This window comes from Electrona antarctica (assembly GCF_951216825.1).
Source record: "Electrona antarctica genome assembly, chromosome: 3".
NCBI classification, from domain to species: domain Eukaryota; kingdom Metazoa; phylum Chordata; class Actinopteri; order Myctophiformes; family Myctophidae; genus Electrona; species Electrona antarctica.
The window spans coordinates 39803764-39821331 of record NC_136808.1 but is presented as its reverse complement, the minus strand read 5'-3'; positions in this window follow the sequence as shown (position 1 = coordinate 39821331).

The window sequence follows — 17568 nt, the reverse complement described above, 5'->3', positions numbered from 1 at the left end:
ATCTGAAATAATCGTTCACTTGCGGATACAAGCACTAAAATTGGCACACATACTCCTTAGGGATTGCTCTTTTGATAAAACCATGTGGCCAAATAAAATGTCAAGATGGCAGCCATTTTTCATGATGGCCGACATTGAATATACAGTAATATTGCATTTTGCAATCAAATCCCACAGACTTGTCCTATTTGAATGATCTTGGTGTCAAATCAGGATGTCAGCATACAGCCAGGGCACACTGGTGGCACCGCTGCTATGAAACTCATTGAAGAAAATCTGAGGAGGAACAAGGCGCAATATTACGAAAGTTGTCGCATTATGTTCAACAACACGAAACTGGAGAGAGTGACAACCACAAAATGAAAAGCAGAGAGTGCTCAGCCAGTGGAATGCCAGACTAAGCTGAGTAGAACCACCATAGAACCGCCAAACATGTTTCATATGTGACAAAGAAGCCGCATCCTCTGAAGAAGAAAAGCTATGACGATGAATCTCAAGAAGAGTTAATGAATGTGCCCAAACTTTAAATGACGGAAAACTTCTTGCAAGACTCAGTGGTGGAGATGTTATTGCACAGGAGCTTCAAAGTCCAATACCATGCTGCATGCTTGGCAGACCTGTACAATATAGAGAGGTCGTTCCTCAGAACCACAAAGAGACTGGAAAAGGAACATGCAACCAAAGAGGATGCCCACCTACAGGCATTCTCAGAGCTAGTCACATATCTAGTGGAGAGACCACCAGATCTGGTGAGGGTCCTTCAGTCTTCCGACTTGCAGATATAGTTCACCTGTATGCCCAGCGCCTGGAACAGCTGGGTGCATCTGCTGTCAACTCCACAAGATTGCTAATAAGGATAATAGCTTCACTATGATAGTCAGAGGCTTCTGACAAGGCAAAGCCTACATCTTTCTGGAAAGCCAGAAGAAAATCCCTTCCCTGCTTGTGAGCCACCAACTCAGGTATTTCTGACATGTCTTGTGGAGTTGACAGCAGATACATCAAGAGTTTTTAGCTGAGTCGTTATCAAAACGTTTACTGTACAGACGGAATCGTCTCAGCTGTATGTCCATATGAAGCCAGCACACACACTGAATATGGTGTGGAACACGTGAGTCGAATTTGAAGCCGGTGGGGCGAGACGTGATGCATTCATAGATAGATGTGATTATTAATAAATTTTAGACATTTTGATAACTTGGGACATTCTGCATAATGAATACTCTTAATTTTGGTACTTGGAGTGCCGTGTTTTTTTTTCCACCCAAAAACAAGAAGGAAAACATTTTTCAAAAAAGTGTACAGTATTTGTTAAAATGTCGTTTTTATGTGGCCACTAGTTCATTAAGTATGCCTGGTTTGCCTGGTGGATGGTGATGGGTGGTGATCCACCTGAACTGAAGCCGCACCCACAGGGAGGGGTTAGGGTAGGGGATGATATAGTGATGTCACTAAATCACTGTTTTTTTCATTGGCACGTTTGACTGTCAAGGTTTCAGCCTCCAGGAATAAACCTTAAATATGTTTGTAGTATTTTTTACTTTTGTACTTTTACTCAAGTACATTTTGAGTACTGGATCTTTACTTGTAACAGAGTACGGTATTGTTACTTTTACTTAAGTAAAAAATTTCAGGACCTCTTCCACCACTGTGTTTGCAACAGGTTAATAAAGTATTCAATCAATCAATCAATCAATCAATCAATCAATCAATCAATCAAAATTGTTGTGGTGAAATAGTGTTTGTCTCATTAGTCAGGTTTATAAAGATCAGCATCTGTCTCTTCCACACAACAGCACCATGCACTATGCACCTTTAAGTTAAAAGCCATGTCTGATTAACACAAACACACTAACCTCACATACCGATGACGTGCAGCATGCATGCATGCATGTAATAGCTACACTAGACGGTCACGGAGGCGGATAGATACGCAGACAGACCAAGCACCTACTGTACAGTATGACATGCGCATGTGTGCACAGCCAAGAAAAAAAGAGAGAGACGCCATATCTTGCACATCTATGACGAAGGTGCAGTGTATGTTCACGGGACACAGAGACAAACAGGCAGCATGACAGCTCTACTGCGTCAGATATTTTAACAATAGTTTTATTATTTCGGATGCGTCTCTAGTTGGTATTGGCAGTGGTGTAAACTTTAAAGTAACTAAGTACATTTACTTAAGTACTGTACTGTAAGTACAATTTAGGGTGTTTACTTGAGTATTTTAAATTTCCAATACTTCTATTCCACATATTGTATAGGCTAGTAAGGCTACTCTACTATATGCCGGTATATTTGAAACTTTGTAGATTTAGATTATTACAAAACATAGATTAACCACTTCAACCCTATATACATTTCGGCCATTTGAAAATATCCGATCTACAAGCTCACAAAATGCCTTGCGATTCGACGCATTGTGTGCTTGTAACTTGAAAATGGGACATTCTGCATGAGTACTTCGATGCCAATGCTTTTGTACTTTCACTCAAGTACATTTCGAATTCTGGACTTTTACTTGTAACATAGTATTTCTACATTTCAGTATTTGATACTTTTATTTCAGTAAAATGCAATGGGAGTGGTCTATCATAAAATAGTGCAAAACATCCAAGTAGACATACAAATTTGTAAATTTTCTTTTTTGGAAAGGTTGGTCATGACCCAAACAACAGCTGCGTCATCTGGTCATCTTCCAAAAAGGGGGTGAACTTGACTATCTAGAGGAAGTAAAAGTCGTAACAAGGTTTCCGTAGGTGAACCTACGGAAGGATCATTACCGTCGGTCTGAGCACCCTCGCGCAGGGGTCTGGAGGACACGAACCGGTCACCACGGCCCCACGTGGGGCCCAAAGGCCACTCTCAAACGCCCCGGGTCGGACACACATCCAGTCCCCCGTGGTTTTGCCCTGTCGGCTTCGGCCGGCAGATTGTGGCCCACACTCGCCTAGGTGGGGCCTGCGTCGCGTCCGGTCGGTCGTCTCTGGGGCTGCCGCCCCCCAGAGGAGGTCACGGTCGGAACACATCTATGAGGCCCCTCTGCCTGGATGGGGCCGTCTACGGGTACCCTCCCTCGCTTCGGCGGGGCGGTGACCCGGGGCGCCCGGGGGTTCTGTCGCCTCGAAAACCAATTTCCTCGTCTCGTGAACCCGGCAGCAGCTTCGAACTTGCATCTTGAGCAGCTCGTTGGTCATCCCATTGCACTCCGGCCAACAGGCGGAGAGAGTCGCCTCTTCCTGAGCGCATGAGCCTCCCCCTCCCGGGTGAGCCGCTTCCCCTACCGACTACCAACGACCTCAGATCAGGCGAGACCACCCGCCCAAAGCTGGTGGTAAACTCCATCTGAGGCTAAATACTGGCACGAGACCGATAGCGGACAAGTACCATGAGGGAAAGTTGAATAGAACTTTGAAGAGAGAGTTCAACAGGGCGTGAAACCGTTAAGATGTAAACTAATGGGATCTGTGCAGTCTGCCCGGAGGACTCAACCCGGCGGTGGGTCGGCCAGGTATCCCCCTCAGGGGGATCCCGCCCTGGGTCCGCTGCCCTGTGCCCCCGCCGGGCGCACTCTCTGCGGCGGTGTGTCACGACCGGTTCTGGTTGAAGTCGGCTCGCCCAGACCGAGTTTCATATTTGGATGTGCGCTGCAGGTGCAAGAAGCAGCTCTTCGGTGCACAGGCCTCTGCTTTTGTGAGTGAGAATGTGCCAGCTGACTCTGTTATGCACACTGGGTCACCAGTGATTCAGTTCATGGCTGTGTTGTTCCATTGTGCCATAATTATTTTGCCTATTGTTTGAGAGTGTTGTATTCAATTATTATCCCTTATTACAATATTATGCCAATTATTATAAATTTCATACACGCCTGAAGGTTATTACATATTTTGGTTTGTTGTTTGTGTGAAACAGTAAGTAAAAAAATCACACCCGTGTGAACTGAGCAGTGCAGGCTGTGTGTGTGTGTGTGACAAAAATGCGATGCAAAAATGAAAATGCTGTGCAAATTTGTATGTCTACTTAAGTTATGCACCTTTTTATGATAGGCCACCCCTTTTAGCCAATTGGTATGAAAGCACTTGACCTTCATGCAACATTTCAGTAGCTGTAGCTGCTAGAGGGTCGTTTAGGAAGATTTGACCAAACGCTGGCTGCCATTTTGAAACATGGCTGCCACGCCCACCAGGATGAGAATTTGGGATATCCAGATTTGTTCCCAATATATCTATCAACACTTCTGCCAAATTTGACGCTTTTATCATAAAATGAACGATAGGTTAGCTACAAGAAGCCTACACATTGAGAGAATGTATAGAAGAATTGTTATTTTGATCAACGTTTGCCTGCTATCTCTCCTATGGTATACCAACTTCAATACAGCATGGAATAATTCTTTAGTTTTGTGTCTGAGAGGCTAAACATCATCAAATGGTGATCCATGGCTCAAATGCTGAATAAATAATGGGCCTTGATATCAAAAGGGTTGAAAACTACTGCGTTAAACTATGGAAGGAGGTAGTTGGTATGGTACCATTAAACTATGGAAGGTTCCTTTGCAACATGTTATAAGGTGTAACAGTTCTCTGCGACAAAGCAATTGGGTGAACATTCCTACAAATGATTCATACACAATTTGATCAACTGTGATGGGCCCTGAATAAGGGGATGTCCACAATGTTTAACTTGCTATTCCCTATTGGTTGTCAGATCATATTTGGCAACGTTATAGCAATCAGAACCATAAATTTGTAGGAGTTATATTAAAAAAACGAAAATAAATAAAAGTCCTGTACCTGCGTCACTAATTCTTTATACTGTAGCCAAACTGTATTGCAGACCAAAAGGAAAACACAAAGCAGTTGCTTTGGAAATTAAATTGCAATACGTTTTATCTGGCTAAAACTGGATCAAACAAAAATAAAATTTCAATTCAAATGGACAATCGAGATTTCAAAATACAAATGTAAAGTCCCGCAACGAAAAGTTCCTTTAAAACTCTAATGAGTCATATATATAAAAAAGTAATCCCAAAGTAATCAAAAAGTAATCAAACTTTTTACCAGGACCCACTACTCTGTGATTTATCAATTTCTGATATGGCTTAGTGCTTAATTTCTAAATGATTAGGTGCCGGAGCTCGGGTGCGTGCACGTGCACACGCACATGCACGCGTAAAATTCGCCTTTTTTAGCACAACCAACGGCCAGCCCACCCATCAGAACACAATAGAGTAGGCATATAGACGTTTTTGTCTTTAAATGTTCCTCTGCCTAGTGGGAATGTGCGTGCACAATTTCACGGAAATCACACGATGTGTTCATGATTTGTAGCATTTTGTTTGAAACTGAGCACTCCTGCGAACTTTGGAAGCCAATCTTAGCCAATCAGGATGGCGTCTGAGAAATCTGAAAGACACGTTTCGTTGAATGACTCTAGAGAGACTGTGTACCAATTTGCGTGATGTTTGGACAAAATCTGTAGGTGTACTGTCCAAAAACTTGTTTTGCACAAAGTGGCCTCCTGGTGGCGCTATAAGAGGCCGTTCTGGAAATTTTGGGGCAGAGGTTCATCGTTGGCATCCAGGGAGTGTGTGTGCAAAATTTGGCATCGACCGGGTTAACGGTGCCAGAGATTAGCTGTTCACAGACGGAAGGACACACGGACACACACACGGACACACGGACGGACGGACGGAGTGCAAAACATACTCTCTCCCCATGCCTTCGGCCTGGTGGAGACAAAAAGTGTTTGGTGGTGGTTTGTGAAGGAGACTCTTTTAAGGCCAAAGTGCTTAATTTCAGCCGGAGCTTGGCGGAGCTCAGCTCCGGTACCTGTCACTTGAGCTCCCCCACCTGTAGAGGCAGCTCCGGTAGCTGTAGAGGGCGCTCCGCCACCCCAAATGCACATTACAATATACAATACGTCTCTATTATTATTGTCTCCACCAGGCCGAAGGCATGGGGAGAGAGTATGTTTTGCACTCCGTCCGTGTGTCCGTCCTTCCTTCCGTCCTTCCGTCCGTCTGTGAACAGCTAATCTCCGGCACCGTTAACCCGGTCGATGCCAAACTTTGCACACACACTCCCTGGATGCCAACGATGAACCTCTGCCCCACATTTTCCAGAACGGCCTGTTATAGCGCCACCATGAGGCAGCTTTTCACATTTTCTACCTAAAACTACACCGATCTGCGTGAAACGTTGCATGCACACTCCCTAGAGGCCAAGGACAAACCTTTTACCTGCCTTTTCCGCATCTGCCTTTTATAGCGCCACCAGGAGGCCGACTTTTGTAAAACACATTTTTTGATACTACTCCTCCAGATTCTGTCCAAAAATCTCACAAATCGTTACACAGTATCTCTATGGTCATGTGCTCAAGTCGGATCTGTCTGATATTTCATATTCCATCCTAATTGCCTATAATTGGCTTTCACAGTTTGCAAGATTGCCCCGTTTTGAACAATAGCCTCAAATCATGAACGCAGCATGCAATTTACGTGAAATCTTTCACACATTTTCTTACTAGGCTGAGGAATATATCCCACCCTTTTCACATTGGCCTGTTATAGCGCCACCAACAGGTTGATTTTTGCAAAACACATTTTTGGAACAAAATGCCTCAAATCGGTACACATGATCTCTGTAGTCATGTGATCAAGACGAGTCTGTTGGATTTCTCAGATTGTACACTGATTGGCTAAGATTGCCTTCCAAAGTTTTCAGGAGTGGCCCGTTTTGTACAAAATGCTGCACATGTCCTGCTCATCCAGAATTCTATCCTCAGAGATGCTATGAGTGATCTGGCTCTGCATTTCCTTAACAAAATGAAGGAAAAAAAAATTCTCCTAAACATTTTGCCAAACATCACACACACTCCTATCCTCCTGGTGGAGACCTGTGCCCGGAAGGGCACTTTTTCTAGTTTTAGTTTCATTTTCAAGTCAACTAGGCTTCTTCCTCGTCATAGTTACTTCTATTTCCAGTACGATTCCAAAATAAAACATGGCTTGAATGATCGCATTGCAACTTTGCAAGTACAAACAAAAAAACACTCTTATTTTGAAAGGAAGTAGTAGTTTTGAGAGGAAATAGGTGGCTATGGCACTGTTGACGGTGTCAGATGCGTAAATAAAAACAACTCTCTTTTGCAATTTGCATCTGTTGTCGTTCGTTGCATATGGAATATGGAACTTTCGTACTTTTATGGAGCAATAGATTAACTCATGCTACTTGGAGTTTAGCCTTGGGGACAGCATGCGTTTTGTTTTCAATACAACATGGACATGGTGAGTTCTTATGAACAGAACTGACTGCATTGCCAAATCTCGCAAAGACACCTGGCTTTACAACATGGCTCGATCAGAATCGAATATCATAACGCTTGCTTGCTTTGGTGGGCCCGAAATAAAAAAAAGACTAGTACAGAATGAAGTAGTAGTAGCATCCGTTCGGCAGCGGTGGCCGAACGGATAGCGGCGCGGTCTAGATACCGGAAGGTTCCCAGTTCGAATCAGCCGTCCGACACGTTAAAATTACCACCGCTGAAATGCCCTTGAACAAGGCATCAACCACTACGATGAAATGTGTTCTATGAGCAGGGCCTGGCTGGAAACAAGTTCTTGAGCTTAGCCCAGATACCCTGGGTAAATATAGATTTCATTTCATTTCATTTCATTATTGAGTTGTCATCGGAGGAGGAGGAGGAGGTGGTGGTGGTGGTCGGAGGAGGAGGAGGCGGAGATGGAACTTGGATAAGGACAACAACAACGCATGCAGGTATTTAGCATTGCGTACTGTTCTGATGATGGGCCACCCTAACTTAATACTGTATTTTATACAGTATCTAATATAACGTTGAGCCGCTGTGCCAACTGAACTGCAAATGCCTACTGTAGGTGTGTGTTGAGCCGGCGGGCCCCCTGGATGCCAACGATGAACCTCTGACCCAAAATTTCCAGAACGGCCTGTTATAGCTCCACCAGGAGGCTGCTTTGTGCAAAACAAGTTTTTGGACAGTACACCTACAGATTTTGTCCAAAAGTCACGCAAATTGGTACACAGTCTCTCTAGAGCCATTCAACAAAACGGGTCTTTCAGATTTCTCAGACTCCATCCTGATTGGCTAAGATTGGCTTCCAAAGTTCGCAGGAGTGCTCAGTTTCAAACAAAATGCTGCAAATCATGAACACATTGTGTGATTCCAAAAATTGTAATCTTCTATTTTCCAAAGACCAAGTAATCCATAAAGTCTAATAAAAAGACAATGTATTGCTAAAAAAAAGTACATTACTCACCCAACCTTCAAGTCAGGAGGCCAGCAGGTTCCCCTTTGTCCTAATGCTCTGAGCTAAAGCCTCAGAAATGTTCCTTGACCAAACTTTTCTTCTTCAGATCTCAAAGTTTTCCGGACCCACTACTCTGTGATTTATCAATTTCTGATATGGCTTAGTGCTTAATTTCTAAATGATTAGGTGCCGGAGCTCGGGTGCGTGCACGTGCACACGCACATGCACGCGTAAAATTCGCCTTTTTTAGCACAACCAACGGCCAGCCCACCCATCAGAACACAATAGAGTAGGCATATAGACGTTTTTGTCTTTAAATGTTCTGATTAATTGAAAATGGAGGACCCTGAAGTAACAAGTCTTAAGCTTTTTCTGGTTTTAATACTATAGCAGTCAGATTTTGTATTGACCTGTGTAGGCTACTTTCGTTTGAACTGTACCCATTCTACAAACAGTCAATCAACTAGAAAAAGTGCCCTTCTGGGCACAGGTCTCCACCAGGAGGATAGGAGTGTGTGTGTGATGTTTGGCAAAATGTTTAGGAGCAATATAAACGTGTGTGTGTGTGTGTGTGTGTGTGTGTGTGTGTGTGTGTGTGTGTGTGTGTGTGTGTGTGTGTGTGACGCGGCTTGGCCTGTTGTAGTGCCACCATGAGGCTGATTTGAAAACTGTCAAGTGGCATTTCTTCCAAAGCCTAGTGGGAATATGCATGCACAGTTTCACCACAATCGGACGCTGCGTTGAGTAGTTGTGGCGATTTGTACAAAACGGGTACAAAGCGGGCTACTCCTGAAAAGTTTAGAAGCCAATCGTAGCCAATGAGGGTGGATTATGAGAAATCAACAAACCCGTCTTGATCACATGACTATGAAGAGCATGTGTACCGATTTGCGTGACATTTGGATAAAATCTGAAGGAGTAATATTAGAAAATGTGTTGACATATGTCGGCCTCCTGGTGGCGCTATAAAGAGCATATATGAAAAATTCCAGGCAAAGGTTCTTCCTTGGCCTACAAAGTTATCCACAGATCTGTGCAGTTAGAGGTAAAAACACTTTTCGGCCAGTTATAGCGCCACCATGAGGCTGAGTTGAAAATGTTCATTTGGCATTTCTTCCTCGGCCTAGTGGGAATGTGCGTGCACAATTTCACGGAAATCACATAATGTGTTCATGATTTGCAGCATTTTGTTTGAAACTGAGCACTCCTGCGAACTTTGGAAGCCAATCTTAGCCAATCAGGATGGAGTCTGAGAAATCTGAAAGACCCGTTTTGTTGAATGGCTCTAGAGAGACTGTGTACCAATTTGCGTGACTTTTGGACAAAATCTGTAGGTGTACTGTCCAAAAACTTGTTTTGCACAAAGCAGCCTCCTGGTGGCGCTATAACAGGCCGTTCTGGAAATTTTGGGTCAGAGGTTCATCGTTGGCATCCAGGGGGCCCGCCGGCTCAACACACACCTACAGTAGGCATTTGCAGTTCAGTTGGCACAGCGGCTCAACGTTATATTAGATACTGTATAAAATACAGTATTAAGTTAGGGTGGCCCATCATCAGAACAGTACGCAATGCTAAATACCTGCATGCGTTGTTGTTGTCCTTATCCAAGTTCCATCTCCGCCTCCTCCTCCTCCGACCACCACCACCACCTCCTCCTCCTCCGATGACAACTCAATAATGAAATGAAATCTATATTTACCCAGGGTATCTGGGCTAAGCTCAAGAACTTGTTTCCAGCCAGGCCCTGCTCATAGAACACATTTCATCGTAGTGGTTGATGCCTTGTTCAAGGGCATTTCAGCGGTGGTAATTTTAACGTGTCGGACGGCTGATTCGAACTGGGAACCTTCCGGTATCTAGACCGCGCCGCTATCCGTTCGGCCACCGCTGCCGAACGGATGCTACTACTACTTCATTCTGTACTAGTCTTTTTTTTATTTCGGGCCCACCAAAGCAAGCAAGCGTTATGATATTCGATTCTGATCGAGCCATGTTGTAAAGCCAGGTGTCTTTGCGAGATTTGGCAATGCAGTCAGTTCTGTTCATAAGAACTCACCATGTCCATGTTGTATTGAAAACAAAACGCATGCTGTCCCCAAGGCTAAACTCCAAGTAGCATGAGTTAATCTATTGCTCCATAAAAGTACGAAAGTTCCATATTCCATATGCAACGAACGACAACAGATGCAAATTGCAAAAGAGAGTTGTTTTTATTTACGCATCTGACACCGTCAACAGTGCCATAGCCACCTATTTCCTCTCAAAACTACTACTTCCTTTCAAAATAAGAGTGTTTTTTTGTTTGTACTTGCAAAGTTGCAATGCGATCATTCAAGCCATGTTTTATTTTGGAATCGTACTGGAAATAGAAGTAACTATGACGAGGAAGAAGCCTAGTTGACTTGAAAATGAAACTAAAACTAGAAAAAGTGCCCTTCCGGGCACAGGTCTCCACCAGGAGGATAGGAGTGTGTGTGATGTTTGGCAAAATGTTTTTTCCTTCATTTTGTTGAGGAAATGCAGAGCCAGATCACTCATAGCATCTCTGAGGATAGAATTCTGGATGAGCAGGACATGTGCAGCATTTTGTACAAAACGGGCCACTCCTGAAAACTTTGGAAGGCAATCTTAGCCAATCAGTGTACAATCTGAGAAATCCAACAGACTCGTCTTGATCACATGACTACAGAGATCATGTGTACCGATTTGAGGCATTTTGTTCCAAAAATGTGTTTTGCAAAAATCAACCTGTTGGTGGCGCTATAACAGGCCAATGTGAAAAGGGTGGGATATATTCCTCAGCCTAGTAAGAAAATGTGTGAAAGATTTCACGTAAATTGCATGCTGCGTTCATGATTTGAGGCTATTGTTCAAAACGGGGCAATCTTGCAAACTGTGAAAGCCAATTATAGGCAATTAGGATGGAATATGAAATATCAGACAGATCCGACTTGAGCACATGACCATAGAGATACTGTGTAACGATTTGTGAGATTTTTGGACAGAATCTGGAGGAGTAGTATCAAAAAATGTGTTTTACAAAAGTCGGCCTCCTGGTGGCGCTATAAAAGGCAGATGCGGAAAAGGCAGGTAAAAGGTTTGTCCTTGGCCTCTAGGGAGTGTGCATGCAACGTTTCACGCAGATCGGTGTAGTTTTAGGTAGAAAATGTGAAAAGCTGCCTCATGGTGGCGCTATAACAGGCCGTTCTGGAAAATGTGGGGCAGAGGTTCATCGTTGGCATCCAGGGAGTGTGTGTGCAAAGTTTGGCATCGACCGGGTTAACGGTGCCGGAGATTAGCTGTTCACAGACGGACGGAAGGACGGAAGGAAGGACGGACACACGGACGGAGTGCAAAACATACTCTCTCCCCATGCCTTCGGCCTGGTGGAGACAATAATAATAGAGACATATTGTATATTGTAATGTGCATTTGGGGTGGCGGAGCGCCCTCTACAGCTACCGGAGCTGCCTCTACAGGTGGGGGAGCTCAAGTGACAGGTACCGGAGCTGAGCTCCGCCAAGCTCCGGCTGAAATTAAGCACTTTGGCCTTAAAAGAGTCTCCTTCACAAACCACCACCAAACACTTTTTGTCTCCACCAGGCCGAAGGCATGGGGAGAGAGTATGTTTTGCACTCCGTCCGTCCGTCCGTGTGTCCGTGTGTGTGTCCGTGTGTCCTTCCGTCTGTGAACAGCTAATCTCTGGCACCGTTAACCCGGTCGATGCCAAATTTTGCACACACACTCCCTGGATGCCAACGATGAACCTCTGCCCCAAAATTTCCAGAACGGCCTCTTATAGTGCCACCAGGAGGCCACTTTGTGCAAAACAAGTTTTTGGACAGTACACCTACAGATTTTGTCCAAACATCACGCAAATTGGTACACAGTCTCTCTAGAGTCATTCAACGAAACGTGTCTTTCAGATTTCTCAGACGCCATCCTGATTGGCTAAGATTGGCTTCCAAAGTTCGCAGGAGTGCTCAGTTTCAAACAAAATGCTACAAATCATGAACACATCGTGTGATTTCCGTGAAATTGTGCACGCACATTCCCACTAGGCAGAGGAAGAAATGCCACATGAACATTTTCAACTCAGCCTCATGGTGGCGCTATAACTGGCCGGAAAGTGTTTTTACCTATAACTGCACGGATCTGTGGATAACTTTGTATGCCAACTCCCTAGAGGCCAAGGAAAAACCTTTGCCTGGAATTTTTCACACCTGCTCTTTATAGCGCCACCAGGAGGCCGACATATGTAAAACACATTTTCTAATATTACTCCTTCAGATTTTATCGAAATTTCACGCAAATCGGTACACATGCTCTCCATAGTCATGTGATCAAGACGGGTTTGTTTGATTTCTCATAATCCACCCTCATTGGCTACAATTGGCTTCTAAACTTTTCAGGAGTAGCCCGCTTTGTACCCGTTTTGTACAAATCGCCACAACTACTCAACGCAGCGTCCGGTTGTGGTGAAACTGTGCATGCATATTCCCACTAGGCTTTGGAAGAAATGCCACTTGACCGTTTTCAAATCAGCCTCATGGTGGCGCTACAACAGGCCACGTTTAGACTGCTCCTAAACATTTTGCCAAACTGGTGGAGACCTGTGCCTAAAATGGAACCCTAAGTCACCTCACTTCCTGTACTTTTATTGTTCCTGGCACCTCACTTCCTGGAACTATTGCCATGCTAACATGTTTTTTTTTCCCACAGCTGAATGACATATTCAACTACACAAAACTTTTACTGTTTTATTAGATGTTTTTATTTTAGAAATCAATGCAAGAGACGCATTTCTCACGCACTCAAGTGCTGTGGGCCTGGGCCATCCCATTCTGTTTGCAATTCACTTGTGCCTATTTCATACCCACATCTTAAGACCATTCTAGCTGCCTTGTTTAGTGTGATCTGCAGTGTTCTCATATCAGTCTGAGCTGCGTTGCCCCATACTGCACAGCAATAGTTTACGTGACTATAAATCAGACGCGATATTAACAAAGTTAATTTATAATTTTCTTTGTTATTTTTTTCTTTGTTAATATTAACAAAGATTATTTCAAAGTCTCTTCAGTTAGAAGCCCTGCAATTCTAGAGATATCTGTGGTATGAGCTGTCCATGATAAATTGTTTTGTATTTGAATTCCTAGTAGTTTGACTTCCGTGACCTCATTTATCTGTACCCCTCCATAAGATAAGTTCCATGGCCCTAACCTATTCCTTTTTCTGTTGGTGCATATGACCATATTCTTAGTTTTATCAGTGTTCAGTACTAATTTATTATTTACCCATTTAACAACGCGTCAATCATTCGCCAGGTGTTCGTGCAACTGAGTTTGTGATTCAGCTACTGCAGTGATGGTTGTGTCCTCAGCAAACGTGTGCATTTGAGTTGTATATAATATACAATAGAGGACCAAGACAACTCCCCTGTGGGATTCCACAGGAAGTAGAACGAGGTGAGGAAAATGAGCCGTTGACATATACAGACTGCTTTCTGCCATACAGATCGGATTTCATCCAATTGATAGAATTCTGACTGAAGCCATAATGACTTCATTTTTTTAGAAGAATTGTGTGATCAGTCAGTTCGAAAAAGCAGCAGTAAAATCGGGAAGTAAAATGGATACAAGTTTACCTTGGTCGAGAGCATTCAGCCAGGTATCCGTCATATCAATGAGAGCTGTTTCAGTGGAATGATTTTCACGGTATGCATGTTGGGCATGAGTTAATAGGTTATTTGTTTCCATGTATTTCCATATATCTCAATAAATAAACTACTTTCTCCAAGATTTTACTTAGGGAGGAAAGTAGGCTGATTGGTCGGCTATTTGGGGCAGTAAAAGCGGATTTACTATCATTAGGAATAGGGAATTTTTTTGCATGCTTCCATACTGTCGGAAATTTGCCTTGTTGCAGAGAAAGATCAAATAAGTATTTCACAGGTCTAGCGATAAATGGGGCAGCATATTTCAGTAATTTCTTGTCAATGTGGTCATACCCTGGAGATTTGTTTTCAGGAAGCAACAACAACATCTTCTCAATTTCATCAAAAGATATGTCTGGTGGTAAAACAAAACTGCATTCTTTCCCCTGCATAATCTGTGCATCTATATTTCCCACCAGTTCTTCATTTGAGGCATTTACATGCATATTGGACCTGAGATTGTTTACCTTTATTTAATAGTTAGTTCAAGATACGACATTAGTTAATAGTATCATAAATAATATATTAGAAGCTTTTAATCCAGAATTGATCGATGTTACCATGGGCCACATACTGTACACTGTAGTGTACAATACAAAAATAAATAATACATTTAAAATTACAAATAGATTGTACAAAAAACTGTCTAGAGGGCAAAAGGGCAGGTGCTCTGGCACCACCTAGTGTCTATCTGTACATGCCCCTGTTGTCATGTCTCATTGGCACAACATATTTTCAGGTGGGGGTCCACGGCCAAATATATATTCATTTGGGCGTTCTTGACATGAACATGTTTGAGAACCACTGGTTTAAACTGGTTTAAACATCGGGAAGCAAGCCCAAATAAATAACTGCACTTTAGAAAAGACCCCTTAAATAAATACATACATACATACATACATACATACATACATACATACATACATACATACATACATACACACACACACACACACACACACACACACACACACACACACACACACACACACACACACACACACACACACACACATACATACATACATAAAAACACCACTAGTTCACTACCAATATTTACATATGTCAGCATGACAGACATATGTAACAATATTTAATCAACAATCAACATATTGACAAAGGCTTTAGGCTTCACAGGTTTGTATAAATCATTGTCAACACCTATTTGATCATGTTACAGATCAAAAGGGAACCATGAAGCCCAACAGTCAGGGGAGGATTATCCAACGGGCCTGTTGGGCCCAGGCCCAGGGGCCCCTGACCTAGGGGGGCTAGGGCCCCCCAAAAAAGGGGTAACAGTGAATAGCAGTGACACACACAGTCCTTGTCACTGTTATTAACAATGGGCTTATTCATTTGTGTCAATAAAATAACCCCAAAAGTCCTAAACCATCATGATACGGTACATTACTGCAAGTGTTTAAACCCTCGGTTTGCATTTATTTGGCTTAGTTTTTGGCTGTTTATTATTTTTAAGCAATCCCTTGCTGTAAATCTGAATATCGCAGGCCTATATCTCATAATTGTTATGCATACACGTGTACAGACAGTATGCACCACGTCAGGAAGGGGGGGGGGGGGGGGGGGGGCATCATTTCTAGATCCGCCTATGCCAACAGTGGAGTAGATTGTCCTTCTTAAAAAAAACAATCTATGAACAAAATACTTTCAACTTTTAATTAGAGCGAGCCCGGGATGCTAAATGTCCCAGGTTCGATTCCAGGCCTGTTCTGCATCGAAAGACCAGGATGTTTGTATTGGTTAATATATCGTTACTGTCTATGACTGTCAGGCAGAAACCTCTTATCTCCATATTCTAACTTTTGGTGTTGTTGTTTTTTTTTTTTTATAAATTTGCTTGGTTAGAAATCAAAAGCTAAATGTGTACAGACTAGAGGGGGAGGACTTTTTTACTGTGGCCAGTTTCGAATTGCAGCCACCACCCATAAGTGCTCGCCATACCTGCCAACAGGTAGGTGGACAGCTTAAGTACTGTACTTAAGTACAGATTCTGAGGATTTGTACTTTCCTTGAGTATTTCATTTTTTTACATTTCCAAGACAAATTATTTTACTTTTACTCAAGTAAAAGTAGGAAGGATTTCTAGGAAGGCTGCACTGAGTACTTTTAGGTTGGCTCACTTGGCTGTTTATTGAAAATCAGCATGCCCCCTGTGACGTCATGTAGCATCCACACTGGGCCCCCTCTCTTCACACAAGTGTGATTTTTGTTTCTTCCCCATGCACTTCTGCTCTCACTTGTCTGTAGCTTCCTCCTCTGCTTTGATTGATTGATTGAAAATGTTATTAACAGTTTGCAGAATTACAGTACATTTCAAGCACAAACTCAATACAAAGGCTGTTAACTGTGAGTGGACGACCCAATTAAGCTGTTTACAACAGGGTCCACCATGTTCAATTCATCAAAACATTAAGAGACGTACAAATAGACACTTCTATATAGACAAAGAACAGTACAGGAATTCATCATAATGGAGGTAAAAAGGGAAAAGAAACATATACAGTGAGGGGAAAAGGGGGGGGCGGTGGGGGGGGATTCAGATTTTACGGGGGCCAGTTTCGAATTGCAGCCATCCGTAGGTGCCCTTTGAGAGTGGTTTTGAAGGAGTCAAGGGATTTGCATGTCTTAATGACTGTTGGTAGGGCGTTCCACATTTTGGTGGCATAGGAGCGAAAATAATTTAGTCCCTTGTTTGTGCCGAATCTGGGTTGAACATGGTTCGTTGCACTCCCTCTAGTGTTGTGGGTGTGGACTTCGTTAACATTAAGGAAGTATCTACACAGGTACATGGGTATCTTGGTGGAGTATCGAATCTTGTGGACCAGACCCATTGCAAGATGCTGTACTCTGTCGCCGACCCTAAGCCATGCCAGTCTGTCAAAGTGGGCAGGGGTTCGGGGGGTGAGGCCAAGTAGGAGCCTGACCAGTTTGTTTTGGGAGGTCTGGAGCCTAGTTTTAAGGGCCTTTGAGGTGCTGTGGTACCAGGAGGTGCATGCATAGTCAAAGAAGCCTTCTACAAGGGCTCGTGTTACGGTCTTCAAGGTGTTTTTGTCGACCAGTGAGGAGATCCTGTAAAGGAATCTTGTTCTTTGGTTGACTTTTTTGATTACGTTGGTGGCCATTTTATCACCGGAAAGATTAGCCTCCAGGATGGAACCTAGGTAGGTAATTTCATCTTTACGTGTGATAACATTGTCACCCACTCTAACCAAGAAGCCATTTGCCTTGCTGAGATTACTATTAGATCCAAAGAGAATGGATTCAGTTTTTCCCAGGTGTAAAGATAGTTTGTTATCAGCGAGCCAGGTGCAGATTCTACCGAGTTCAGAGCTGAGGGCATTTTCAACCTGCAGTTTGTCCCTGTCCGAGACCAGCAGTGCTGAGTCATCTGCGAACAGGAACAAGTTGCAGTCACAAGCTGAAGTCATGTCGTTTACATTATCCTCAGCATTATTTTTTCCATCACTTTCGAGATGGAGCTTAGAATAGAAATAGGGCGGTAGTTGCCGGGGTCTAATTTACTCCCTTTCTTGTGCAGGGGGGT